Source organism: Crocodylus siamensis, chromosome 5, assembly GCF_052110815.1.
Source record: "Crocodylus siamensis isolate JL-2025a chromosome 5, ASM5211081v1, whole genome shotgun sequence".
Lineage (NCBI taxonomy): Eukaryota > Metazoa > Chordata > Crocodylia > Crocodylidae > Crocodylus > Crocodylus siamensis.
The window spans coordinates 32,030,053-32,057,361 of record NC_143399.1 but is presented as its reverse complement, the minus strand read 5'-3'; the positions used below and the strand labels follow the sequence as shown (position 1 = coordinate 32,057,361).

Genomic DNA, 27,309 nt, shown 5'->3' with positions numbered 1-27,309 from the left:
AGGACTTTACCCGGCAAGAAAAGTAGTAAACTGAGAGCATATTTACCACCCCATTGATTTTTAGTGAGGAGGGCCCTATGGAATAGAAGAAAAAAAAGGAAGAGTTCTAATGAACAGGCCTGTCTCGTCCTGGCGAGAAGTGGCCAGTGGTGTCCCTCAGGGGTCCATGCTTGGTCCATCCAGTGCTTTTCAACATCTTTATCAGTGATTTGGATGCAGGGGGGAAGAGCTCACTGGCCAAGTTCGTAGATGACACGTTATGGGGGAGTGTGATCACACTTGAAAATAGGTTGCAGATAGAGGCGGACCTAGACAAGCTGACAAGTTGGGTGGATTGGAACCAGATGGAGCACTTTATACTTCTCAATGTTGAACTTCATCTGGGGATGAACAATCCCCAACATACTTACAGGCTCAGTGGTGCCAAACTGACTAGCACCATGACTGAAAGGGACCTAGGGGTAATAATAGATCATAGTATGAATGTGAGCTGTCAGTGCGATGCTGTAGCCAGCAGGGCAAACAATATTCTGGCATACATCAACTGATGCATCTCAAGCAAAACCAGAAGGCTAATTTTCCACTTTGCTTAGCATTGGTGAGACTGGAACTGGAGTACTATGTCCAGTTCTGGGCGCCACACTTCAACAAGGACAAGGAAAAGCTTGAGAGAGTTCAGGAAAGCCACCTGTTGATCAGGGACTTGGAAGACAAGCCATATAAGGAAAGGCTGAGAGACCTGGATCTCTTCATCCTAAAAAAGAGAAGGCAGAGAGGGGACTTAGTAGCGGCTTACCCCTATATCAAGGGCTTGGCGATCAGCTGTTCACCAGGGCACCCTTGGGGAAAACCAGGAGTAATGGCCACAAACTCCTGGAAGACGGTTTCAGGCTTAACACTAGGAAGAACTTCTTCACAGTTAGGGTGTCCAGACTGTGGAACAAGTTTCCTTCAGAGGTGGTGCAAATTGCCTACCCTGGAAATCTTTAAGAGGAGACTGAACAGTCACCTCGCTGGGGTCACTTGACCCCAGTTGTGTTTCCTTCCTAGTGCAGGGGGGCTGGGCCTGATGATCTTGCAAGGTCCCTTCCAGCCCCTTACAATCTATGAATCAATCTATGAAAAAATCAGAGTTTTTGTAGTAGTAAGACTGGTAGGGTTTGATGTCATTTTTCCTCTGTTAAAAACTTTACTCTTTTCTGGAAAAAAAAAAGTTAGTTCCTAAGAGCCAAAGTCTGCAGATTTCATTTTGTTTCTTTACTCCACATCTTGTCTTTTTCTTTAACTTTTCTCTAAGCAGAAAAAGAATGTTTGTACATTAGGTCCTAAAATCTGCCTTTTTATCATATGTGACTAGTTATTCATTATGGAGTAAATCCAGTTCCTCTCTATTTTTGGTCATTTCCACCCCTTAAATGGCACGTGGAAACATTTCAGATTAGAAATACTCTTCATTGACTAGACTGACTGTGCTAGGGTAGCAACGTTGTTCATTCACAGTATGGTGTACCTATTTATGATGTGTACTAATCAAAGACTGGGGAGGGATAGGGGTCAGATAACATCAAGTCTGACTGTATTTTTGCACCAAAGCAGAAATGCAAAAGTAAATTACTATATTTACTTGAACACAAGACAAAGGTTTTTTTCCCCGCGTCTTACATTTGCATACAAGGAAACATCTTTTAAATACATTGTCCATCATTAAACTGCTGCCAGAAGCAACATATGCTTAGTAATGGAAACCAGCTGCGAAGTTAACTAAATGCAGCCGACACTGAGCATGACTACGAAACCCATATTGGATAGACATAGGTTTGGTTTTGTTTAAGTAAAATTTTTTGTGTTCCAAGCCAAATCCACCAAATCATTGTTTTTTGGTTTGGTTTTTGTAGTGGAGCCCAGCTGAATTAGATATAAAGTAGTACCCACTGAGCACAGTCCCCCTCAGCGCTGACTGTTTTTCCAGGCATGGTGAACCACTACACTGCATACATGTTGACTTCCACTTCGCTCCTGCAGCTGAGCTATGCCTTTCTTTCCTATTTCCATTGATTCCTGTTTTTTCACCAAATGTCTGGCAACTAGCACCAAGTGAGGCCCCAGAAAGTTTCCCCCAGAATCCTTTTGTCTCATCCTCTCTGAGTGTCATATATGATTAGTGGCCCCACCCTGCATCAGGGTGGAGCTGGACCAGGTTGCCCTCAGCCTCATCTGCATATACAGTTTTGGAGCATCCCAGGACTGGTGACGAGAACACCTGGTTCCAGTCATTAATGGGGGCTAATTAGCACATGGCTTCTTTGTGGGGAGGTATTTGATGTACATAGGCATACTGAGCGGTGCTCAGGTGTAAGGTCACCGTGGCTTGAAACGCTGTTGACTGCTGGGGCCCAGTCCAGTGAACTATACGGTAAATCTTGAGCCGTTTGGCTTTGGACTAACGTCATGCATAATTTGTACTATATATAAAGTAGTTATAAAAGTGCTGCTTAAAAATATGTTAATGGAGTTACCTGCATTAAAACTTGCAGCATTTTCAGAAACAGTAAAATGCATCAATTCTGGATGAGCTAAGTTGATGGGTATGATATGGAAATTACGAAGGCATGATTACTTAAAAGTCAGTGTTTTCAAATTTGTCTCTCATTTCCATGTGCTCAGGGAGAGCAGGGCCTGACACCAAGGAGGTGGGGCAGGGGCTGCAGGCGGAAGCAGCTAGGGAGGACGAGGGGGCTACCTGCCACCCCACCCCCCTGATTTATTTTCCCTGCTGTATCAGTGTGAGGGAACAAATTCAAGGCAAACCTCTAGTAATTAGGTTCCATACCTGGAAAATTATAACAATTTCTGCCCCTGAACTCTAACCCCATGGAGGTTATCTTTGGGGTTTAAGACCGCTCCTTATTATCACCGACAAAATAGTAGATCACCATCATTTTATGCAGCTTTACCTTCCACACACAGAAACCTCCCAAGAAGAATATGGTGCATGTTCACTAGATATAAGAGAAATCTTCCAAGTCTTTTTCCAGTGCTGTGAGGCCTAGAGGATTTTACTTTGGCTCTGAAGACTTAAGTAGGATAGGAGTCCATGCCTCTTGCCTTCTTATTGGAGGGAAGAATGAACAAAGATTAAGATTCTGATGAGAAAATTTACTAAAAGCTCCCTGAACTAAATGTCAGTGGGCCCCATTATTCTGTTTTTGACCGCCTGTCTGACATAGTGTTCAGCCTGACAAAGTTCAGGCTCCAGGAGTGACCATGAAACCCCCCACTGACCATGCTGCCCTTGCCTTGCTCCAGCTCTAGGATACCCTCCCCTTCTCACTTGCCATGCCATTGATGTATTTGTTTGATTGAAAGGGAAGCTGCCAGAAGGTCCTAGAGAGAGCCCCAGTACTTCTGGCTAGTAGCAGGCCCCTCCTGGACCTGCTGGTCTGTCATGCCCCTCAGGTTAAGTAAGCTCTCCTGACTTGCCCATGCCCTCAGGACACTTATAGCTTTAAGGGCTATTGACAGCCTGTAACCTCCCCTACAGCTGTGCCCATGGCTCATAGTATTGTACAGTCACTCCCATGTCAGGGCCTCAGCCTTCTCGGCCTCCACCCCTTTTCTCTTGCTGGGGCTCCTAGCCCAGGCCCTCTCTACAGGACCTGGCTTCTAGGTTCCAGCTTGTGTCCCAATTTACTTCAGTCCTGGGCCCCCTGACCCTGTCTCTGTCCTCCTTTGGGTGCTGAGCCTGCTTCAGCTCCATCTGGCTTGATTTGTGTTTGGCTACAGTGTGCATCTTGACCTCCTAGCCCCTGGCTCTTGTGCCCTTGGGCACTATAGTCCCAGTTCCACTCTGCCAGTATAAACTGTGACTGGGGAATAAGCATATTGGCTATAACATAAACTCTTTGGATGCAACCATTAATATTATTTCGCTACGTTGCAGCAAGGCTTTCCCTTGCCTGTGGTGGTATTCCTCTGCAAGGCATAGACCTCTTACAGATAGTCCCCAGGGCAGCTCAGAAGTGAGCAAGGCAGCCTTCCACACCAGGAGCCCTTTGCTCTGGAGCTTGCTGAGCCAGACTTCCTGACTTGGCTCATATACTACCTAAGCCCTGCCCTTTCTGGTCAGGGATTGCCCCCAGCCCTGTGAGGGTTTCTTGTTAGGGCCTGAAGGCTGGTTGTCATGATAGCTTATCCTGTAACAGGTAATCATTTCCTCTTGCCCTATTCCCCTGCTGCCAGCTCCCCTAGGCAGAGCTCTTCTGACTATCTGCAGATGTGTCCCTTTTCTCTAATGGGCAGCTCCTTTCCTAGGCAACAGTTTTCTTAGCTGCCTTCCCTCTGGCTGGCATGTGATCAACTACCTGGGCTCTATCAACTGCAGTTTCTCTCCTTGAAGTGACGGAGGGGCTTGTACACGTGATGGGTGTTTAATCACCAAGGTTTTATTCTCGCCCCTCTAAATTGAAATGGTGAGGCATAGAATAAAACCTGAGAACTAAACCATTTCAATCTTTCTGTCACATTATGGCGAGGGGCCCAATCCTATTTTTTTTTCATTGGTGCTGGAGCTTGCCCGCGATGTGGAGGGAGGGGTTGGTGAGCTGCAGGTGAGCCAAGCGGTCCCTGAGCTGCAGGTGCCCCCGGTTCTTCCCTCCATGGCAGCTGTGCCCCATGAGACCACCTGGGTGAGTTGCTAGCAGGCCAGGTGCTGCCCCCGCTCAGACAGCACCCAACCCAATCCAGCTGTTCCCCGAGCCTGCCTGGGGAGCAGCGCTCAGCAGACTTCCAGCAGGCGGGCTCAGGGAATAGTTGGATCAACCCTAGCGCTGCCTCCGAGCTAGGGAAGCGCCCGGCTCACTAGCAGGCTGCCTGGATGGCCTTGGAGGGTGCTGCTGCTGCGGAGGGAAGTCCCTGGGCCCCCCACAGCTCAGGGGTCGTTTGCCCCACCTGCAGCTTACCGCCCAGCCACAGGAGAGGTGTGCAGGGTCCTCTGGGGAAAGAAAAAAGGATCGGGCCCCTCATTGTTTCTGCCTTCAGCAGGCTCCTACTGAAGGCAGAAGTGGTGTGGGGCTCGATCCTTCTTTTTTTCTGCACAGCCTGCCTGCCTCTCCCACAGCCAGGGGGAGAGCTGACAGTTCTGGATGTAGTTTAGTTTGCAATGATGCAAAGTCATTTAAAAACCTTCCAAAGTCTTGCATGCATACACTGTGACACCATTAAGCCACATAAACTTGACTTTTTCATCGTGTGTACTTGTTAATGGTGTCACATGTACAAGCGCTCAGGAAGCACCAGGCTCTCTTACACACAAGAACATATTAGATGTACTAGGTTACCTGCTGAGCCAGGGTGTTGGAAGCACCAATTTACTGTCTGTAAAATACATGAGTCAAATAAGGTGCTAATTGATACTGTTTTGTTGATTTAATATTCTTAATTCTTCAAATGCCTTCTGTGGTTCCCCCTGCCCCTTATCCCCCTCTTAGGAATGAAAATGGCAAAGGTTGCATTTAAAATCCCACCAGACTTCAGGCATTCTTCTAAATTTTTTAGGCCGAGTTACATATGTTTAAGACAAGTTGTGCAGGGGAACAGAATTATCTTGTGTTTTCAGATAAGAAGAGAGCAGGCTGAGGTTTTGGGAACTCTTTGATGCCCTGAATAGTGCCTTCCTTGTTGGACCTAATTTTATTTTCTAGGGTCTCATCCATATTTTAAACACATCACTACTTTCAGTACTAATATTAGGAGCAAAGTAGCATGGGCTAGAGCTGCTTATTCACTGCAGGCAGCAGTGAATAAGTCTCAGTCCATTGTGATTCATTCTTGACAGATCACTTGGAATGAGTGCATAGGGCCTGTTTAGTCCCATGCATTTTTTGATTGATACTGTAGAGGCTTAATTTATTTGGGCTGCCTGCATTGAGGTAAACTTTACTCACAGAGAGAATAAATAATACTACATAAACTATCTGCTTTCTAAGAAGATGGCAATTTTTTTTCTTGTTTTCATAAATTTATTTCTGTTGAAACATTATAGCAGAGGCACTCTGGCACAATTTCATTTCATGGTGCTAATGAATTCAACAAAGCAATTTATTAATAGTTTTAGGGCATGTTTTCCCCTTGAAGCTGAATCTGGAAAAAAACCTGATGTCTGTTTGAGAAAATTGGCAAGAAAACTGTTCAGAGATTAAGTTGGATATTACCAGTCTCAGTTGCTTTTTGGAAGAGGGCCAATAGAGTTGTTTTTCTTACTGAAATAGTGCTCATGGCTATATTGTTCCCTGCATCCCCCTTCATTTCTTCAGGCACTTATGTTTGATCTGTCTGATAGCAGATATCTTCACAGATGGAAGTAGGAGGGCTAAAATGTGCATTGTCGGAAAGGCTTTCTTTAACATATTTTTTTTTTAAAGAGAGAAGCACAATTGCCTCAACTGTATTAACTAAGCAAATACTTCCTAAATGTTTCTTGTTGGGAGGCCAGCTGGTTAACTTTAGCCTTTATAATAGCAATACATTTTCATTATTAATGTTTAAAGTGCTGAGTCACTAGAAACTTGATTTTCAGCAATGGAAAATGGCTCTGGAAAACATTCTGTTCAGTTGCTTGTATAGTCTGTTGAATTTTCTTCTATCTTTTAGCTACAGTAAGCAAAGCCAGGTCTTCTGTGAATTTCAGGCCTAAGATAGCCATGTAGAAGTGTCTCTACAATGGTTGCATTTAAACACAGTCATCTTAAGATCTTTCAGTTAGTCAACTCTAGCCCTCCATTATATTTGGAGGATCTCAGATATACATCTGTAGTGAAAAGCATGCAAGCAAATCAGTATTTATGAATACCAGACTTGACTTTACTTGACTTTATTGACATGATTCAGAAGAAAAGAATTCTAATGAAATTGTTTTGCATGCTGAGCCATTTAATGGCATTGTTAAATCTTCCTGTATGCAGAAAATGCCTAACAGAATCAGCTGTTTCTTCTATTTGTTTCTTCAGTCAAAATGTCTTAGCCAAATCTTACACTGCAAGGTTTTGCATGGTGTTTGTTAACAGAAAAATATTTCCTCCAGTCTAAAGGTGTGTGTGCAGATTCACTCTTTTAACATAATTATATTGTACTTAGTGAGAAGCAAGACATAGACAAGCTTTCAGGTGTCACAGTACCTGTTCTCAGGTTTTTGCAGTGATCTGAGGAAATTACTATGATACCTGAAAACTTGTTTGTGTCTTTCCTAACCATGCAGTTAGTAAATTAAAAGATATGACCAGGAATCTAGGTTTTTGCCACGGAAAAAAGTGGAAAAACACAAATGTTCTCATTTTAAGGAGAAAAATGCGGATTTTCTCTTTTTAAAGAGAAAAAAAGGGGAAACAGCAGGTTTCCCCTTGCAGGCTGGCATGGCTCCAGATTGCAACGGGCTGGGGGGAGTGGGAGGAGGGTGGGAGGAAGGCAATTAGGCAGGAGCGTGACATATGCATGCGGCAGTCAGATAGCATGGAGACCGGAGGTGGGATTGAGGTTCACTGCAGTAATGTCTGGGGAGTACGAGAGGATTGAGGCTCCCATAGTAAAAGATTTGGGCAGGGCTGGGGGCACTGGCCAGCCAGTGTTGGGCTTGGGGTCTGGGGCAGGAATGTGTAGCTGCAGGGCCTGGGTAGGAAATGAAACAAAGCTGTGGGCAGCTCATCTATGGCAGGGGCTGGCTCTCCACCACTGAGCATACTCCTGGGGGTGGCATGTTGAGCACATGCCCCCCAGATTTGTGCTTGGGGCTGAGGGGCAGATGCAGACTGGTAGCTGTAGGCTTGGGGCTCCCTATCCTGCTACATTCCCGCAGAGGCCTCTGTGGTCCAGCAGGGGATCAGGGAATTTGTGATTTAATTTTATTTATTTTTATTTTTTAATATCAGAGAACTTGCGATTTTTAAACAGAGAAAACCAGGATCTTTGGATATCACCCACAAGAACTCTTGCATCTTTCTTGGACCATCACAGCAACAACATCACTTCAACACTACCAAAACCAGTAATCTCCAGGGAACATTTAATCATAACATTGTAGTTAAATTGCAATCTCTCCATATAAACAAAAGGAATATTTGCATACAATGGAAATGAGATTACCTTGTATTTATTTTTGGTGTCTGTCTGCATATACAATTTTTACAGCGAGAAAAAATTTTCAGCTGGCTTTCTCAAGTACGTGACTGAACTCCTTTTGATTCTCTTGCAAGCAGGGATACAGTTGGTGGTCAAGGATATACTTGAATGCTTTAACTTTTGAGATATTTGATTTGCAAATGCAGCTTTAGTAAACCATGACTAGGGAACTTGTGTTTAACGGAGAAATTTTTTTTCCTGTCAAACCAGTCGGATTTGAAGGATGGGGACACAGAGGGCTACTGAATCACATAGGTTGTTCTGGTCAAAGAGTCCTCTCCCCATTTTTCTCCTCTGATGTTGTATGTTGCTGCCTCCATCTTTCCAATTAAGTGTTCCTTTCGAATCTGTCTGTACCATTTTTAAATCACCCAGAAGGGGGTCACTATTAAGCAGTGGCAGGCACTGCCCCTTCAATCTTGAAACAAAGGCATTTCATCTACTGCGTTCCTGTCCCATGCTGGCCAAGAAAAAGGGAAACTGAGGCAGTTTAAAGACACTGACTCTGGGATCAGGAACAGGCAAAAGTCTGGTTCAACATTTTAAGAGTTAAATCTCCTTTTAAGTGATTTCCTTGAAGATAACTGTTATAACAGATAAAGCATGGAAACAAGTCATTGTTCCCTGGTTACTGTCTAATTTCCTTTTGGTTTTTGTAGTAAGTAAAACCCTTCAGCAACAACCATTTACCACTTGTATTGCATTGGTCTTTCTGCAGTGTTGGTGGGACTGTTGCTGTTTACTTCCTATATGATATGATTAATACTTGTGTCAGTGAGCACAGGATGAAATCAGTGGGACTTGATATTAAAAAAGAAAAAGAAATTAGCCCTGGAGGAGGAGCCTGAGGGCTTGTCAATGCTAGACGATCCTCTTCTGCTAAATCTAAGCAGCATAGCTGTATCAGTAGAGTCTGTAATGGAGATGGAGCGTATGCTGACAGACAGCTGCACCTCCTTCCCACACAGCACAAAGAAAGACAACACAAACACTTTTCTGTTGAGACAGCTGTATCCACGCTAGGGGTTTTGCTGGGATTGGCATGTCTGCTACGAGGTGGGATGTTTTCCACACCCCTAACTGCTGATATAACTATGCTGATAAAACTGTGTAGTGTAGACTTGGCCTGAGACATTCCTATTGACACTCCACGCCACCACATTGTTTGTACTACAGAAAGTATGAGTGTTTTAATGCTGCAAGACCAGTCTCACAGAAACTGATATGCATCAGTGTAATATGCAATTATAAAATTATACCCATAGTCAGTGATGCTGATAAGTGGTGAAGTATATATGGAAAATTAATTGGATCAATATATACTACAGTAGGACTTCAGACTTGCATTTGGCTAGTTAGCTACTGTATTAAATGACAGCTGAGTCCTTACTAAGACCTTGATCTAAAGCCCTTTTAAATCAACAAATTATGCCATGAACTATGTTAGGTCAAGTCTAGACTCATGGCCTGATCTTAACCCTACTAATTGACAGGGAAAGATTTCTGTTGCCTTTAAGCCTTGGATCAGACCATCCACCTGTTTATTTTTATAGTTATGATTATTTAAATAACACATTTAAAATGCAGACTTTTGTCTGCCAGAGAATTGGCCAAAAAATCTGCAACCATAAAAGTAGCTTCTTCTATTCAAGGTGAATAGTTTTCTTAAAATGGATCCTATGTACAGCTTGCATGGCAGTGGCTAGCCTGGTACAATTTCAAACTATTATAAAATCCTGCAAAACAGTTTTTATGATGGAAACTGTCACAGCTGAATGCTGACTCAGTAGTAATAGTTTTTGTCCATATCGCTAAGTAAAATGAGTAATGTCTCTTCTTGTAAATATTAATGTATTTTTGTGAACTTCTTAAGTCTTTTGTGGGGGACAGTGACAGCATCAAAGCAGACGTAAGTAATTTGTGGAGCCTAAAATGTGGTTTAAAGCATGCACTGCAAGGATGGATGCTACCTGGTAAGTGCAAGATATTTTGGCTATTTTGTAAATGTCTCTGCCATTTTTTTTCCAAAGACAAATAGTGAGAAAACTGCTTTTACAAATGTGGAGGACATCGGAGGCAAATTCTACATCCACTTTTATACAAACGCTTCTTGACTAATCACTTACTGAAGTTATTCCCTAGAAATGGACTAATATGTTGAAAGCTGTTAGCAAGTGCTACATTTAGCACTAACTTACACTCCTTGCAAATAAGTCCTGTGCTGTTCCATTGGATGTATCACATAGTACTAAGGCAAGTATACAGTTACGCTGCCTGCTGGATGCAGTCTTTCAGAAATTATTTTTGTGCCAGAGTGTACAGTTGGAAGCTTGTAGTCTCCACTGATTACAGATTGGCACACCTGATGTTGTACATCGGTATTTCTGGAATGCCTAGATGGGTTAGTTATAGACCTGGGCTCCACTGTGCTAAGAAGTCAATAGGGTTGCATGGCCTTAACTTTGTACAGAATTGACACATCTTACATTACAGAATAAAGGAAGATCATGTCTTAAGGAGCACTAAAATCTGCCTTTCAAAATATTTCTTTATAGTTGTACTTCACCTCAGCATAACTTGGGATGAGTAAACAGGGCACCAACCCTGGGTTCCAATTTAGGGGTGCCAGAATGGCACACCCACCCCTGCAGGGACCATGCTGTGGCAGCAGAAGCAGCTCTACAGCCCTGCTGTTGCAATTGCAGCTGGGTGCATGGACACAGCAACAGCCCGGGTGGGCAGAGCATACTTTAGCAGCTGGAGACTGTTTGTTGAGTCCATAAAGTAGGTAAGGATTGCTTCTCCCTCCCTCCCGTAGTTGTCTCTTGCAGAGTTTGCCCAGGACACAAACCCTGCTTGTTAAGCCCTTGCTCTATATGCCCACAATTTAGGCCCATAACCACAAACCTCTTCGAGCACAAACAAACTGGAAATGAAAATCCAAATTACTTTAATCTCTTCATGGCTTACACTAGGCCATGACTCCTTCAGTGCATGACAGTGTCTAGGACCTCAAATCGTAATCATCTGATGAAAACAAACACAAAGCCTGGAGAATCAGAAATCTTGCCTACTATATGTTGTGAAAACTGCACATACTAGGTTGAAATGTTGAATTCATAGCATTAAAATCACTGTAAATTGGAAATATAGCCACAAACATTGGAACCATATGGTAGAAGTGGGACATCTTTCTTTTTTGGTAACTTATAGTTGTTTGAAGTATTTTTTTAAGCATTGAGCAAGGCAGTGAAATACTGTCAAAAATAAATTCTGAAACTTTTTGTTTTTAATCAGAGAGAACAATAGGAATACATTCACTTTGTTCTTTAGGACAGAATAACTGGAAAAAGAGATTCTCCAGGCAGGACAGGAATAGACATTCTGCCTTTTCCTTTTCATTGACAGTCACCCCATCCATCTCCAGCTCTTATGCAATGGCCTTTTTGCTGGGTCCATTAGAAGTGGACAGTGTGAAGCCGACTAGGACCCCATCTCTGAAATGCTGAAATGCTTCAGCTTCAGGACCAGGATTTCACTTAAATTTCACTCTACTTGTCTGCTATGTACAAAGTGAAATTTATATCAGTTTTAAATGACGGAAGCACCTTGCGTCGTGCACAGAAGCAGTGCTGTAACAAAGCAGTTTGGCACCTGGGGCAAAGCCTGCAGTGGCAGCCCGCCCTCACCCCACGCACAAATCTGGGCGGCACCTCCCTGCCATGCTTGCCCAGGAGTGCATGCAGTGGTAGGAGCCACCCTTCCCTCATCCCTATGCCCCTCCCAGAGAGCTACTCATGGCTCCGTCCTGCGCCCTGTCGTGGCTGGGCAACTCCTGGTGGTGCCCCTTCGCTTTGGCACCTGAGGTGGTTGCCCCATTCGTGCCCCACTCCCCCTCTTTGCTACAGCACTGCACAGAAGAGAATTTAGCATACAGGTCAAAAAACAGCACTAGGTAAGACAGGTGGTGCTACATGGATGGCTTCACACCTATGTTTATTAAAGATAGGTGTTTGTGCTGAATCCTGTTGTTTTGGATCACAGTTACATCGTATAAGAAATTTTCTGAGATTTTTTTCTTACAACACAGTTGTCTTCCTGTTACCATTTTGTAGTGTGACTCAGCTGCATTTTGTTTAGATAGAATCCTAGCAGTTTGCAAGTGTTAAAAATTGTGGTTCAGTCTGTTCTACACTAAAGAATAGAGGTAACTGTAGCTAAAGGATGGGCTTGCTATATTGCAAGTGGATCCGAAGCAGGTTTAGTTCTATTTATATTGCAAATAGAACTGTAAGTCCTTGTACAGCAAAACCCTTAAACTTGTACCAAATAGGGATCTGTGGAATGGGTGAACTTTAGGTGTTTCTGTTTTGTTCTTGAAAGCGTAATCAGTTTTTCAGTTGTATAATACTATGTGTTTTTCAAGGTGGCAATGATACTGAGGTTCATATATTATGAAACTTTATCCGTATTGGATACAAATGGCTTGTTTCCTGAAATAGCTCCTTTCTCTGCTTCTCTTCTGTCAAAAATAAAAGTAAAAAAAGGAAAATGTATTTGAAGGATTATTTGAGAAGTTGTTCTTAAGGAACCTATCTCGATTTTCCTCTTATGCCTAAGGCTGGTTTGGGAGGAGTGTGGGATGGTGTACTGAATTTGAATTGTTTTTAATGCAAGAGTTTGGAAAATGAGTTTACCTGTAGACAGCTGATGTGCACTTTCTCCTTTGTTACAGCTAACAAGCAGAGCAGCTGGTCATTGCATTAACAAAATACAGTCAGTTAACTCTTAAGGACCAGTGTTTGGTTTTTTCTAAGTATTGCTATCTCAGTACAACATAAAAATCTGGTGGCATAGATAAAAAGGGCAATATATTTTGAAAAAAAGAGGCAGAAGGAAAACATGAGGGAAAAGATCTATCTTTATTTTTGTCAGAATGGAGGGTGCTGATAACAGGAAGCAATTTCTGCTAGTCTTCTAGACAGACAAAAAAGTATGTTAAGCATTTAACAGATAAATTTTTAAACAAAACATACTGCGGGGCAAATGGGAAGAGAACATCAGTGTTGTCATCTGTAGTTGGTTCATGCAAAATCCCTAGTTCCCTCTTTTCCTAGGTAGTCTTCCTCCAGACTTCCAGTCTGAAGGGATGCCCCCAAACAGGACTTTTTTTACTTGCGCTGTGGAGTTTTGTTTTGTTTTTAATTGGAAAACCAATTGACTTTTCATTTTAGAATTTGCTCATTTACTTTTGTTCGTGGTTACCTTTAAAAACACCAATCCAGTTTCAGAATTAGAAAAGTTGACTTGTTCTGCTATATTATAAATTTAATAAGTTTTCAGAATAATCTGAGCTATGATTTGTTTCTTGGCTGAGCAAAAAAAGGAGGTGGTGCAAGCATAGGATAAATACGGCCAGATCTTAAACATGTGGTTGCCATCTGCATGAACTATGAGTTATCCCTTATGAATCAAGTGTGCAATATGCACTCTCTGTTCTGTATAAAAGATCTGTTCCCAAGTTGTTTAGAACCATCCTTTCTCGCTCTTCATTTAGTTATTTCTTTGGCAAATCTCCCATGAACTTCAACTGGAATCTTGCCTGATTAAGGACTGAGGGTTTGGTCCTGTGAGATAATAAAAAATGTCAACTCCACAGATTTCAATGGGAGTTGAGGGCAGCAAGAACTTTTTAGGAGGTTCTTGGCCTAGCTCTGGGTGGGGGGGGGCAATTATTTTGGGCAGAGGGCTGCTTACTGAGTTTTGACAGGCCATGTGACAGGCAGCCCAGGGCAGAAAAATATTACTTTTCTAAATTTTTAGAGGCCCCATGGGCTGGATAGAATGGCCTGGCAGGCCTCATTTTGGGCCACATTTTGTTCACCCCTGGCCTAGATGCATCACAGGGGAGGGCAAAATGTGTCCCGTGGACTGGATGCAGCCCACCAAAGGATTTTGTCCAGCCTGCAGCAGGTTTCTGGCTCCATGCTGCCTGCTCCAAGATCCTGGCCCTGGATGCAGCTCCCTACCTGCCTTTGGGTTTATCCTGGCCATGCACCATGCCTGTGCGGGTCCTGGCTGGTCTCCATGGAGATCCTGGGATGGCAGGGCCATGACATAATAGGGTTGGGGCCTGGGACAGATCTGTGATCTGCTCCCCACACTTCTCATCACAGGCGCATGTGGGCAGTGGATCATATCTCAGTCCTGGGTCCCATCCCCACCCCACTGCTCCTTGATTCCTGTCACTGTCCCTTGATCCCAGCCCCAGCCCTGCTTGCCTATCCCGTTCCCAGATGCCACTCTCCATGTGCCCGTGGCTCCATCCCAGTGGCCTGGCCAAGAGTGGAGCAGAGCCACTTGGAGTTTTGGTGAACTGCTGTATGGAAGGGTGGAGGTGGTGCTGACTCAGCCTGCAACAGCTCACCAAAACTCTCTGTGTGGCTCTTAGGCCCAAATAATTGCCCACCCCTGATGCATCATGTCAAAAACACTGGTGTCAATATTTGGCTGTCTTACAATTTATATACTAGCTTGTCCTTAACTTGATTAAATTGCAAGTATATTACCCTGAATTTAATTATCTCTGGAAATGAAGGAAAATGGTAATTCTGGGCACTCGTACACAAGATGGTGTTACCACGTACCCATGACAAAAAATTCCCTTTTTATGGCTTAATGGTAGCACACTTTAAATGTATGCAAGTTTGGGGATTTTAAATGAGTTTGCATTGTCACACCACATCCTGATGTAATTTTAGTTTGCAGTGTTGCAACTTGGAACATTGCAGCCATTAATCTGTCAGCTCACCCCCCCCCCCCCCCCGGATGTGGGAGAGGCAGGGAGTCTGTGCTGAAGAAAAGCCCCTCACCATGAGGGGCTCTTGCCCCGTCTGCCCCTCACCGCATCTGCCTTCAGCAGGCATCTGCTGCTGCCAGGACACCTGGGGCCACCTGGGAATAGACTGGCTTGCTCCTGAGCAGTGTGGGGAGGCAGCAGGAGTGTAGCTAGATGTGCTGGTGCTGGAGAATGCAGCGGGGACAGTGCACAGGGTGCTGGAAGCCCAGGCGGGCTCAGGGGAGAGCTGGATCAGGCACCGTCAAGCTGGGGCAGCACCTGGCCCACTAGCAGCCTGCCCAGCTGGACCTGAGGGGTGCTGCCTCTGTAGAGGGAAGGACCAGGGTTCCCCACAGCTCAGGAGCTGCTTGGTCCTCTGGCAGCTCACCCCCCAGCTGGAAGAGAGGCAGGCAGGCTCCACCGGGGTGGGGGGGGGAGGCAGAAGCAGCGAGGGGCCCAATCCTTCCATGTGTACCTGCAGCTGCCAGGATAATGACATGTATACAGCAATAGAGAAATAAAACCCACCATTTCAATTTAAGCAACTCTGAAGGACTAAACCCCTATCATGTATCCAAGTGCGCTCTGTGGACATGTTGGCTCATTTAAAATTGCTTTTATTTGTTAAGTGGATATATTAGTATATTCCTTACCAGAAATACCAGTTAATTGTTAGCAGCCTTTTCCATGGTCGTTTTTGGTGACTAAACTGGCACCCCCACCTGGATTTGCCTGGGTCAGGAGGGTGTGTGGACACCCAGCAGGACTAAAACCAAGACCATTGGCTCCCTGTGAGCCAATGGCCACCCATACCTGGAGAGGAAATGGGTGCCTACCACCAGGTCACTTTGCCTGAAGACTCACCAATGATGCACAGCATCTAAGGTGCCCCAACAGTTGCAGCACCCTTGGGACTGACTTGACTTAGCTCATTCTTATGGAACCCAGTTGTGCAGTGGTTTAGTTAGTAGACTCCTTTGTGGGATTTTGCCCATGGAAGATCAGGTCTAAGAAATATAATAATTCTGCTTGGTACCTGAACCCAGTCTTCTAAAGCGTTTCATACTGAATTTTCTTTGAATATGAAGGTATATTCAAATGTTTGGCAAAAACAGATATTCATAGCTAATTACTGAAGTAGAAAGGGAGACATGTCCAAGCTAAGAAAATTAGATTGTGTAATAATTAGTAAGCTGATGGTAAGCTGCACATACGAATAATATATTTTTCTTGGCTCTTAGAATGTTAACAAAACAGACATCTCAGAAAGAACTATTTAAAATAAATAAAAATTAGCATTTAGAAGAAAATGTACTTGAAACGTTAATATAATTCTAAGACAGTCTTTAAAAATAATTAAATATCTGAGCAGAGAGTTTATTTAATCATAAAGAATTTTTAAGTAAAAGAGAATCCATGGGTATACCACGAAAATAATAACTGTTTTTAATATTGGGAGAACTTGATATTTAATTCTGGATCTCATTGTGCTAAGTACTGAAGAAACACCTAAGATGAGCAAGAACATTTAAAATAAGATTGGCACAGACAAAGTAAGGATAAGGGGTGCAATGTACTAGCCAAGAGGTCAGGGTGATGATGGGCTCATGACTCAGTTCGGAGTCATAGAACTTCAAGGAACCTCAAGGGTCTAGTCTAATTGCCTGTTCTGATGTGATTCACTATCCCTAAATCAACCCAGATGCCTGTTCAACCTCCATCTTTCCCTGTTTTTCCTTTCTGTTCATGCATCTATTGAAGGAGTTGAAAAAAGTAAATGTGGGGGTTGGCTGGAAAAGAAAGGGAGAGGGGACTAGGGGAGATAGGGAATTGAAGAGAGCAGAATGGAGACAGAAGGGTGGGGGAGAGGAAGAAGACCAAAGGCCCTTAGTCAGTAGACAGAAAGTAATGTTCATAGTGTGGATTCCTTCAAGCACTTCTGACATCACTAGTGTCCTAGGGAAATTAGGCAATAAGTGTTGGAAGGAAGCCTTTGGCATCTCTTCCTTGTTACTGGTTTTGGGGCTCTGTCTTTGAGCAGTCCTTCTTTGCCTCTCTTTCCTTATGTTGCAGGGGAGGAGGGCTACTAAGTATTCCTGCTTTGAGTGGAAGCACAGGCCCTGCTTAGAGTTCAGGGGGACTTGGCTGCGTCAGTTTCTGTTCTTGGTCTTGCAGTGAAATACTGTGTCCCAAACTCAAATTCCCTTAAATAATTTTGTGATTTTAATTGCAGTGGTGTCTCTTTGTAGGGGTGGGGAGTTGGAGGGGGGAGGTGGGTAGCTGGGAATATTTGTGGCCCTTTTGTATTAGCTTCCTCAGTTCATTTAGTTGTTTCTCAGATTATACTATTGAATATGCAACCAGTAATAATAGGATCGGGCTGTAACATGAGTGGGGTTATGAAGTTGGTGCCAAGCCAGTATTTTCTTAGATTTTACCTCTCAAAATTATGCTAAAACAGGATATTGTTCCAGCTTTATCTGTGGCACTGCCCACTCATGCAGCATCGCATTCCATAGCTGGAGCAACTGTTTTCAGGAGTGGAAGAATGGCCGGGGTATGTCCTAGCTGTGCAAGTTCTATAAATGGTGCATTTGTAGAAGCTCCCAGAGTTAGTGATGTAACTCTAAACTTTAGAACACTCCCCTTTTTTCTGCCTCTGATTTCTTTGCTATTCAGTATGTTTAACAATATGCTGTTTATGCTTTTTTTAATGAAGAGGTAATTAATTATGAAAGGTAGGTTTTTAATGTATAACATTCAAACGGAATATGCTGTGCTAGGTAAATAGAAGTTAATTTGAAGGCATAAAAATCAAAACCATTGAATTATTTGCCTAAGAGCAAATTCCTTAAACTTCTAGAGTGGTTCTTTTTTGTTTGTTTGTTTTGCCTTTTCAGTTGGGCTAGGGACAGAAATTACACACAAACGGGTACAAGTGATTGGAAACCAATTCAAATCTGTAATGAAGTTCAGTGCATATAAACCACTTTCAAAATGGCTGAAACCAGTTTAAGATAAACCTGGATGGATGTAGCATCAGACTTAACTGATTTAGATTAAATTGGTTTATTGAACTGCCCCAGATTCCCTCCACATTCAACTTAACTCAGTCCCCCAGGATGCTTTGCACCTCCTCTGCAAACGCCCTCTCCTCGCAGTGTTGGTGGGCTAGCCTTGGCCCAAGCTGTCTGCTCTAGCTGAGCAGGGAGGTGTGCTCTAGTGCCCCCCAGCTTCTGGCCTAGACCACTGCAGGTATGTGGCTGCATTTCCAAAATCAAAAATGAATGTCTGTTCACTTGCTTATCACTTCTATCTACGCAGTTTAGACTAATCTGCAAAGATTGAATCGATTTTAGTCTCGGGCTTTTTGATTGTCTGTACTTGGCCTTAGTGGTAGTAGGAATAAGAGGTTGTAAATGAGGAGAATTTAGCCACAGAATCCTGTTGAGGCAAGACATTTATCTTAAATGTTATGTTTCTTCTTACATGGCAGTGATATCTTTAGGAAACCTGTTCCCATAGTGTTGAGCCTACATGAGGTAAGAAGTCTTTTGGAAATACTGCTAAGTTTGTTTATTCAGTTTTATAATTTTTTTTTTTTTTTAATGCTATATCTAATGGCTGGAGACCTCCATTTTACTGCAAGGTGAAGTCAACTGTGATGTGGGCAAGGCCAAATTCTAGTGGAACAGTCCACAAAAAACAATGGTGGTGTGGGTTTTTTTTAGGCTGGTTGCTTGCTTATTTTTATCACCTTACGTTTTAATAGAAGCTGACTAGTCAAAAGGAAAACTTCACAATATTACATTTTAAACAGCTTTAAGCTCAGACTATGAGCCTGCTAATGGTCTTAGCTTGTCCAATATGTTCCCTACTGTTCTTTGTCAGCTGCTTTGTGACAGGGTGTAGAATGGGGATGGGTCTCGGCTTTGCTTTTCAGCTGTAATTCCCAAGTTACTTATCCAGGATCAGAATTCAGTGATTCCCTCTGTGGCTGGAGGTACTTCTTCCTTGTGCAGAGAGCTGTCAAACTAGCTAACTAAATTAATTTCTACTGAATATTAACAGGTTTTTTTGTGAGGAAGGGGGGCATTTGTTTTTTTTTGTGTGGGGGGAGGAGGGTTGTTTTTAATATAGCCATATTTCTCCATTGGTTCATTCACTGTTCCATCTGAATGTGGAGTTAAACTCTGGAGATTATGTGGACAGCCTTTGCAATGTCTGTTCTCTGTTGTACTTCAATGAACTGGGTTCTGGAAGACTATATTACTTTATTACTTTAGGGTTACCTGATATAGACTACCTTACTGCATTTACATGCACTTAGTTCTCTATATTCTGTCCCATTGACATTTTGTACCATAGAAAAAATATGAAAATGTGATTTAATCCCTCCCTATCCTGTCCATCAATGAGAGAAGTATTATAGATTAAACCTTCTTGATTTTTTTTTTTTTTCCATGAGGCCTGTCCCATCTGTCCCTCCCAATTCCCTGTTGAACTGTATCAGTTTTATCAGGCAAGGAGCTTTGCAGGCAAGCCAGAGGTTGGAGTTATCCCCTTGGCGTTGCTAGACCTGGCAATCAGTATGAAGTTGGCTACCTGCTTTTTAAAGGTAGCAAATTTCTGTTCTCCTAAAGCAGGAGATGTCAACCAGGGGTACATGTACCCCGGTGGTACTTGAGAAGGCCGTAGGGGGGTATTCATGGATGGAGCACTGCCATGCACCATCCCACGCTGCTGCACAGGCATCACCCACCTGGCCGAATATGGGGGAAGCTTGCACATGGTGGCTGCTGCCACTCTGTGTTTGGCCTCACGTCACCCTCCCTCCCCCCACATCCAGCCGCTGGGTGGTACAATAATCCAAAAAGGTTGAAATATATATATGGGTAATATAAAATAACTAGTTTATTTCAGCAAGATTGAAAATATTTTTTGGTCACAAATACTTTTTATAATCTGAGTTGTCCTAATATGATGAGCAAATTCAACTGCAAGAAAACGGCATATTATGGCTTCACATTCCTAATACCTCATGTATCTAATTTGTTTTCATATCCCTTCTCTCCCCTCATGGTTTGCAGCAAAGTGAAGCACTAACTTCCACACTATTTGTACCACTGTTATAGATGGCTACATCTTGATTAAAATAGCTATGTGGTAAATTCTTGTTCTAACATACCCTTCCTTCTCTTGGAAACTGCCCTGTTCCATTACCAGACTTTAATTTGGTGAAAGTTGCATGTGGCATAGTGGTTAAAGTAGGCCTCCAGATTGTGCAAGGAGATTGGAAAGAAGATATACAAGGTAATTAGGCTGAATGTGCAGTAGTTTTCAAATCTGCAGTACATGTAAGGCTGTAATCTAACTTTTAAAAGCTCAAACGATATACTTGGCCCAATAAATAGTGGCATGATACAAATCCCAAGGCAACTACACAGATCTGGAATCCACAGTTAGCTCTGTCCACTAGGGCTGTGCAGAATTTTGATGGGTGTTTCATTTTGAAGCCGTTTCCATGCATTTCAAGCTCAAAACAGCAAAATCAAAATGAAACAAAAGGCTTCGAAACAGCTTTGAAATGAAATGAGGGCACGCAAAACATTCTGAAAGTTTCAAAGCTGGGCTTGCTGCAGCGTGGACCCGCAGATCTGTGCGGGCCCCTGGATCTGCAAGCTGGGGTCAGCAGTAGCACCAGCCTTCCTGGTGCTTGGCATGGGCTGAGCCCAGGGCCAGTCTCAGCTGGCACTAGCATCCTGTTGTCATCTCATGTGCAGATCTGGGTGCCTGTGCACCCCAGGAGGAGTCTGGTACAGCTCCACAGCCCTCCCAGGAGGTGCAGGCCCTGGATCTGCGTGTGGGATGACAGCATGCTGGTGCTGCTGGCTGGGGCCAGTGGCAGCAGCAGGCTTCCCGGCTCTTGGCATGGGCTGCGCCCAGCATCGGTCCCAGCTGACAACAGCAGCTTACTGTCATCCTGCTCACAGATCCAGGGGCCTGTGCTCCCCGGGAGGAGTCTGGCACAGCCCTGCAGTCCTCCTGGGGGGCACAGGCCCCCAGATCTGCACACGGGATGACAGCAGGCTGCCGCTTCTGGCAAGTGATATGAGTTTTGCTTGTCAGTAGTTTGAGGTATAGTTTCTTAGAAACCCCTGGCCCTGTCTCCTTGAAACTTGGAAAGCTTCATTGGAATCGGGCAAGAAATGACAAAGTTATAGGAATTTTCATGATTTCCTGTTATAGTCTATGGGAAAAACATCAAAACAGTTTTGACAAAACAAAACAGAACTGTGCTTTGAAACAAAACTAAACCCTGTACCTTCGAAACAACAAAGTGGAAGTCGAAATGAAATTGGTGCTGTTTTGCACAACCCTACTGTCCACAATTCCTAGATTTTATTTTTTTAATCAAACTTTTTTTTTAAGTTAGAGGTGACTAGAGACCATGAGTTAATCGTATAAACACCCTCCAGTAACTTCACAGTTGCTTGAAAAATAGTTTAATCAAAACAGTAACTTGCTTAATAAGAATGAACAATTCCACAGTATCTGAAGGATTGTACCATGATGTCCTTTATAACTAAATTAATCAAAGCTAGGGTGCATATTATTGGAATCTCCCAAGACATCCAGTCTTTATCACTAATGAATCAGCTGTGAGAACTTTTCTAACTCCCCTAAATTTTTTCTCCCCTTTGTTTAATACCTAAATATGGAAAAGAGAAAAGGAGAAAAACATATTTTGAAAGCACAGGAATTTGCAGCATTTGACATGGTGCTGCTTTGTTATCACTTAAGTAGTTAGCCTGACCCTTACCATCTTTCCCTAGGGTTTTAATAGTGTGTTCACAAGGAAACTGGTGAGCAGGAGAAAATTCTGAGCGACTTTGTGTCATGACAACAATGTCCTGCCATTGTAAATGGTGAATTTAGTAATGCTGAGGAAAGTAAATGAAATCATGCCAGGAAAAGCTTTATGTTTAGAAACAAGTCTCTTCTGTGTTCTTCAACAGTGGAACAAATCCTTTTATGCAACGTAAGTGTGATTAATTGTTCTGGTTTCTGCTAAATTTTAGTCAATATAAGTCAAATAGTAGTTTTCAGATATATACGTGAAATTTAGACTGATCTATTACATGGAAACGTTTGCCTGATTTACAAGGCAATTGCCAGTTTATTGTGCTCTCCGTTGTAAAATGAGGTTAATTGAAAATGAAGAAATAACATCTGCACATGTCTACAATAGTTATAAAAATGTCTTGGTTTACACCGTATGCTTTTTTTAAACAAAGTGTAGGTGCATCTTGTGTCTGTTAATCCAGAGATCAGGAATGTAGCTAGGGTTAGGATTAAGGGGCTCTGCCTCATATATGGTGAAAATAATAAGCCATTGGCCCAGATGTGCATTTGCATGTTACTGTAGCCTCAACCACTTCACTTCATCTCCTCTCCCCCAAAAAATCCTGACTGTAATCCCTAGAGATATGTGATGTATGTACAAAGGTAATGAATAAATAGCATGTACACTAAATTGAGGGCATGTGAAGGGAATACACTTACTTTATAAAGTACAGTATGCTTATAGAATTATATGGTAGGGTGAAACTTTCAGAGTGAAAATAAAAGTAGAGCTTTTGCAGCTTGTATTTGTGCCACAACTGGGCTTGAAGGTGGACTAAAAAAGAGGCAAAATTGCAGTTGGCCTTCCTAAACTATGGACCAATTCTGTATAGGAAGGTCTTTTCACATTTTAATTTTAATGTTTTTCAGTAGAAAAATATATCCAGTGAAGGGAACTTAGAAGGCTCCCTTTAGCTTCCTCATCTAATAACTGAAATCCATTTCAGTGGGCTAAATTCTTTACTAATTTATATGAAAGTAAATTCAAAGTATTACAGCAGATAAATAAAGGGAATGTGAATATAGAGTGTACACAAACCAAATGTATTTGTTTAAGATATTAAAGTAACATACATGATATCCCACCAATTAAGAAAGGAAGTTTTTTTTTTCCTTTTTGATTGCTATTTGAATACATTACACCAAGGCCAAACTCAATATTTTGTGTATATTTTCCAGAAAGATTGGCTTTCTAATTGAAAATAATCTATGCTTGTCTCTGACCTTCAGAGTATTCATGGCTTTGCTGTTGTACATGAACCAACATTTGTTGTACTCAGGCAGTTTAAAAATGATATCCACAGGGACTAGTTCGCAATGGTAAACTGCATGGGTAAGGAATATTACTATGGTAACATAAAGACAATTTTGGATCTGTTCTTTAATGACTTTTCTACTTCAAACAGAAAATGCAGCTGAGGATTTAAAAAGGCTTTACTTTTTTATTTGTGCTACTATTTGCCTGAGCTTGAGTGTTAAACATGGGTCATAACGTCCTTGTGTAGCTGACCTTGTCATGCAGCAGGGAGTTGAACCTTTCTTACGAGGTCTAAAATAATTTTTTTAGGACTGCAGCGTTATGGATCTTAAGAAAATGGCCTTTCTTTCTCTGTTCTACAATTTGTTCTGTGCTACTCTGTGGGCACATCTACACATGCAATTCATATGAAGCAGTAAACTCCAGAGCATATTGTTCCCGTTGCAACTTGAATGTGCACCCGGAACCACAGCATGTTGAGCAAGGTCAGAGCAGCCCAGGATGGCAGAGGGTGCTGCGGGTCAGCGTGCCAGCCTGAGGCTGCTCCTTCCTGGCCCACCGTGCTACAGAAGGGATGGCTAGGGCATGAGAGTGCTCCATTGCAGGGATAGCCAGCAGGCAGCCCCCACACTGAAGCACCCTTGTGCCATAGCCAGCCATGTCACCAGCTACATGTGCACTGCAGAGGACTAAAAAACTCGAGCAGGATAGTATCTGAATTTACAAGTACTATCCTTCTGCAGAGCTAATTAGCTTACTCCAGCTTAATAGGGGCACATATGTAGACATGCAACATTTACTCTAGAGCTAAATAGTCTACTCCCAAGTAAATATCTTAGATAGACTTGTCCTGTGTTGATAAAAAAAAATATAGCCTTATGTATGGATACCATTTAATGCAAGTTACAGCTCAGACGTGCCTGCAAGTGATTAACACTCCAATCTACTTCATAAGATAACAATTGAAAACTATGGTTGTGGAGGACTTTTTTGGGGGGGAGGGAGAAATAGTCACAAGCCGGAATTAAGCTAGCTGTTCACCTTATTTTAAAATTTGGCCACATATATTTAATTCTACTTTAATTTTCTCTGTATTTGCTCCATTGTAACTTTGGACTTTGATGCAACTGGATTTACACAAGTTAAATAGGGTGCAGAATTTGGACCAGGGTATTCAAAGGAAAATCAGCTTTGTGTGGCCAGTTATGAAAAGAGACAAAAAAATAGTTTGTTTAATATTTTCATCACATAGTCATTCTGTTTTGCTGTAATAGTTTTTTTGTTTTTTTAAAGAAATGGGGAGAAGCCTAACCACAGGGCCTTATATTCTTCTAAATATATGTTTAGCAGACAATTTTTTTGTAGAATACAAAGTACTTCAGCTCTGTTTACAGTAAGATCATTCAGTCATCGCCAATGCTGACCAACTGCTATTCAGAATTATGCAGAAAGGTTTGTTGGTAGTGATACATAAACAGGCTTTGTTATATTTGTAGCTTTCATCAGGTGTTTGGTTCTGGCTTAAATTACTTCATGTAGTAAGGCATAATGTGAAGAAGCTCCAGGAATCCAGCAGCAGATCCAGCAAGCACTGGGTGCGTCTACATGAGATGCTTAATTTTGCATTAGCATAGTTTACTGCAGAGTAAGCATGTGTGTTTTTACATGTGTACATGCTTACTTCTCAGTAAACCTCCCTAATCCTGAGTAAATTTGCTACCTGCAATTGCAAGTAGCAAGTTTACTCGGGATTAGTAATGGTGCTACAGTGCTCAGGTAGATAGATGCCTGACCAGGAGCAAAATCTGCTCCTGGTCAGCCATCCATTGGGGCCAGGAGATAGCTTCTTGCCAAAGGGAGCTGCTTGCTGCCAGGGTAGGCTCTGCCACAGGAGCCCAGGCAGGAACTATTTTTCCTGCCCTGGCAACAGGGAGCTCCAAGCCCCCTGTTCTCGCAATCAGAGTGGGGGCTGGGAACAAGCTCCACAGCCTCCACTCTGCAATCCAATCGCAGTTGCGATTGCGGAACAGGGGCTGGAAGATCCCTGCATGGAGACAGTTCCCCACCCAGGTTGGAGCTGGCTGGGAGCTGATCCTGGCCAGGACAGGTCCCCACCAGGCCCAGGCTGCGCAGGGAAGCTCATGCAGTCTTGAGGTTGCTGGGAACTGTCCTGTTTTGCGCAGTTTCCAGGCAGCTCTTGGTTGTACATGCAGACTTTCCCATTTGGCCTGGGGCTGGCTGGGAACTGTCCCGGTCAGGGGCAGGTCCCAGCCCTATGCCGCAGTTGGGTGATTGAGGCATGGGGCTTGGAAAAATTTCCAGAGGTGGGGAAGATCCCAGCCCATACCTAGCTAGGTAGCTCCCTAGCTAGCTGCTAGCTGCTCCACCAGCAGATGGGGCAGGGGGTTGGGACCTGCCCCTCCTGAGCCAGAACCAGGAGATCCCTCTTGCTAGGACAGAGGGACATTGTCCCTGCCCCAACAGCAGACAGCCTCCTTGGGCCAGGAGAGAGCTGTCTCCTTGCCTGGTCCTCCCTGCCAGCCCCTGGACTAGTACCCAGGGGGAGCCTGGATCTCCCCTCAGTGGTGGCAGGGGCCCATTGCACAGCTGCAGGGAACTTGGTGCAGATTTCCTCCGTAATCTCTGCATGTGTAGATGCCCACTGTGTCTCAAGTGTAAGGCCTTCAGGTCTTGGCTTGAAGAAAAGAAGCTAGGAGCCTGTTTCTTGCTCCTTTCTGAAGGTGTTAGACTTGGAATTCTCAGGGGGGAGGTAGTCTGAGGGCCTTGTGTACAGTTCTTGGTCAGGAGGGACTTCTGTGCCCTCTTCCTCTGTTAGTCCAGCCCTGCTCCTTTTTATTTTTTTTCCCCCCACACTTTAAATAAACCTCAAAACCAAAAATATCCCAAGTAAAACGTCTATGAAACAAGGAATTTTGTATAATGAATTGCATTGCTGATTTTAATTTTATGCTTCCTCTCATACTGTGGAGTGACCAAATAAATGACATGAAGCAGGGTGGAGAAGGAAAGAAATATTTGCCATCCTTTTTGTTACCTTTTGGAAAACTCTTTTTTCAAAGACAAGGCTGAAACTTAAAGTATTAGGGGGAGGGAGGGTTTGTTTTACTTAAGCTCTTGAAACAAGATCAGTTTTCAAGGTTTGTGCAATGCAATACTTAATGATATTGAACTCATCCGCAAAGGGTCAGTTATAGGAATTCAACCTTCAACTGAACTTGTAATCTTGTTATTCTTAATTAGAAAAGGGCTGGCACTCTGTAAGTTATGGAGCCATCTCTTCCCTTAGCCCCTTTTTTTTCCCCCTTGAAATTTTTTTTTTTTTTTTTTTGAGATCTATCGTGTCTGTCGCTGAGGGGTATAAATGCAGACCTTCCGTATAACTTCACTAGCAGTAGGCTTCTGGGGCCAGATGCAAGTGGGGGAAACCCTGCAAATAAGTGGGGTCAGGTTCTGAGTGTGGAGGCAGAAGGGGCACAGAATTCTTACTTATGCCAAGAACACCAAGAGTCCTGAGCTGCTGCTGCTGCAACAGCAATGCTGTGGGGCTACTCTTGCTGCCAGAGGATGGGGACACTTCTGGTATCCCTCTTAAGATGGTGTACAGAGCTAGTGCCTGTCTTCCCCATCCTTAGTTATGCTACTGTCTGGGGCATGAGGTCAGCTGCCTGGCAGACCTGGGAACCTGGAAAGAACCATGTTTCTTCAGCCTCATTGATAAAATGGACTTTTAGCTGTCTTATGACTTGAGGAAGAGGTAGTATCCTTATAGGAGTTGAGACTCTTTCCTTGCAATGCCTGCCAGTTTCGTTCTGCTTCAACAATTGAAGGGAAGTTCATCAGACCTTCCTGGAATCAAGCACAAAGTAAAATGACCTGTTGTGTTTTGTTGATCTTGTTTGTTTGTTTGTTTGTTTGTTTTCATTTGTTAGCAAAATAAATTGGTGCCTTCTAAGTATTAGCTTGGTTTAAGAAGGAAAAAAGCTGTATTTTGTTCCTGCTTGACAGGGTGGTGGATGGACCTCTTATACTCTGGTGTGGAGACAATTGTGGCAGACCAAGGCCAAGAAGGAGAAAGGGAAGCGCTGTGTCTCCTGCTGCTTCCCTTCCATTGAGTACC

General features: G+C 43.2%; 1 protein-coding gene across 5 annotated transcripts in view; it reads left to right on the top strand.

Moving 5' to 3' along the window:
- The window catches only part of TGFBR3 (transforming growth factor beta receptor 3), a 198,949-nt gene that overhangs the window by 36,878 nt on the left and 134,762 nt on the right, over nucleotides 1-27,309 (top strand). The gene's annotated exons all lie outside the window — the stretch shown is intronic.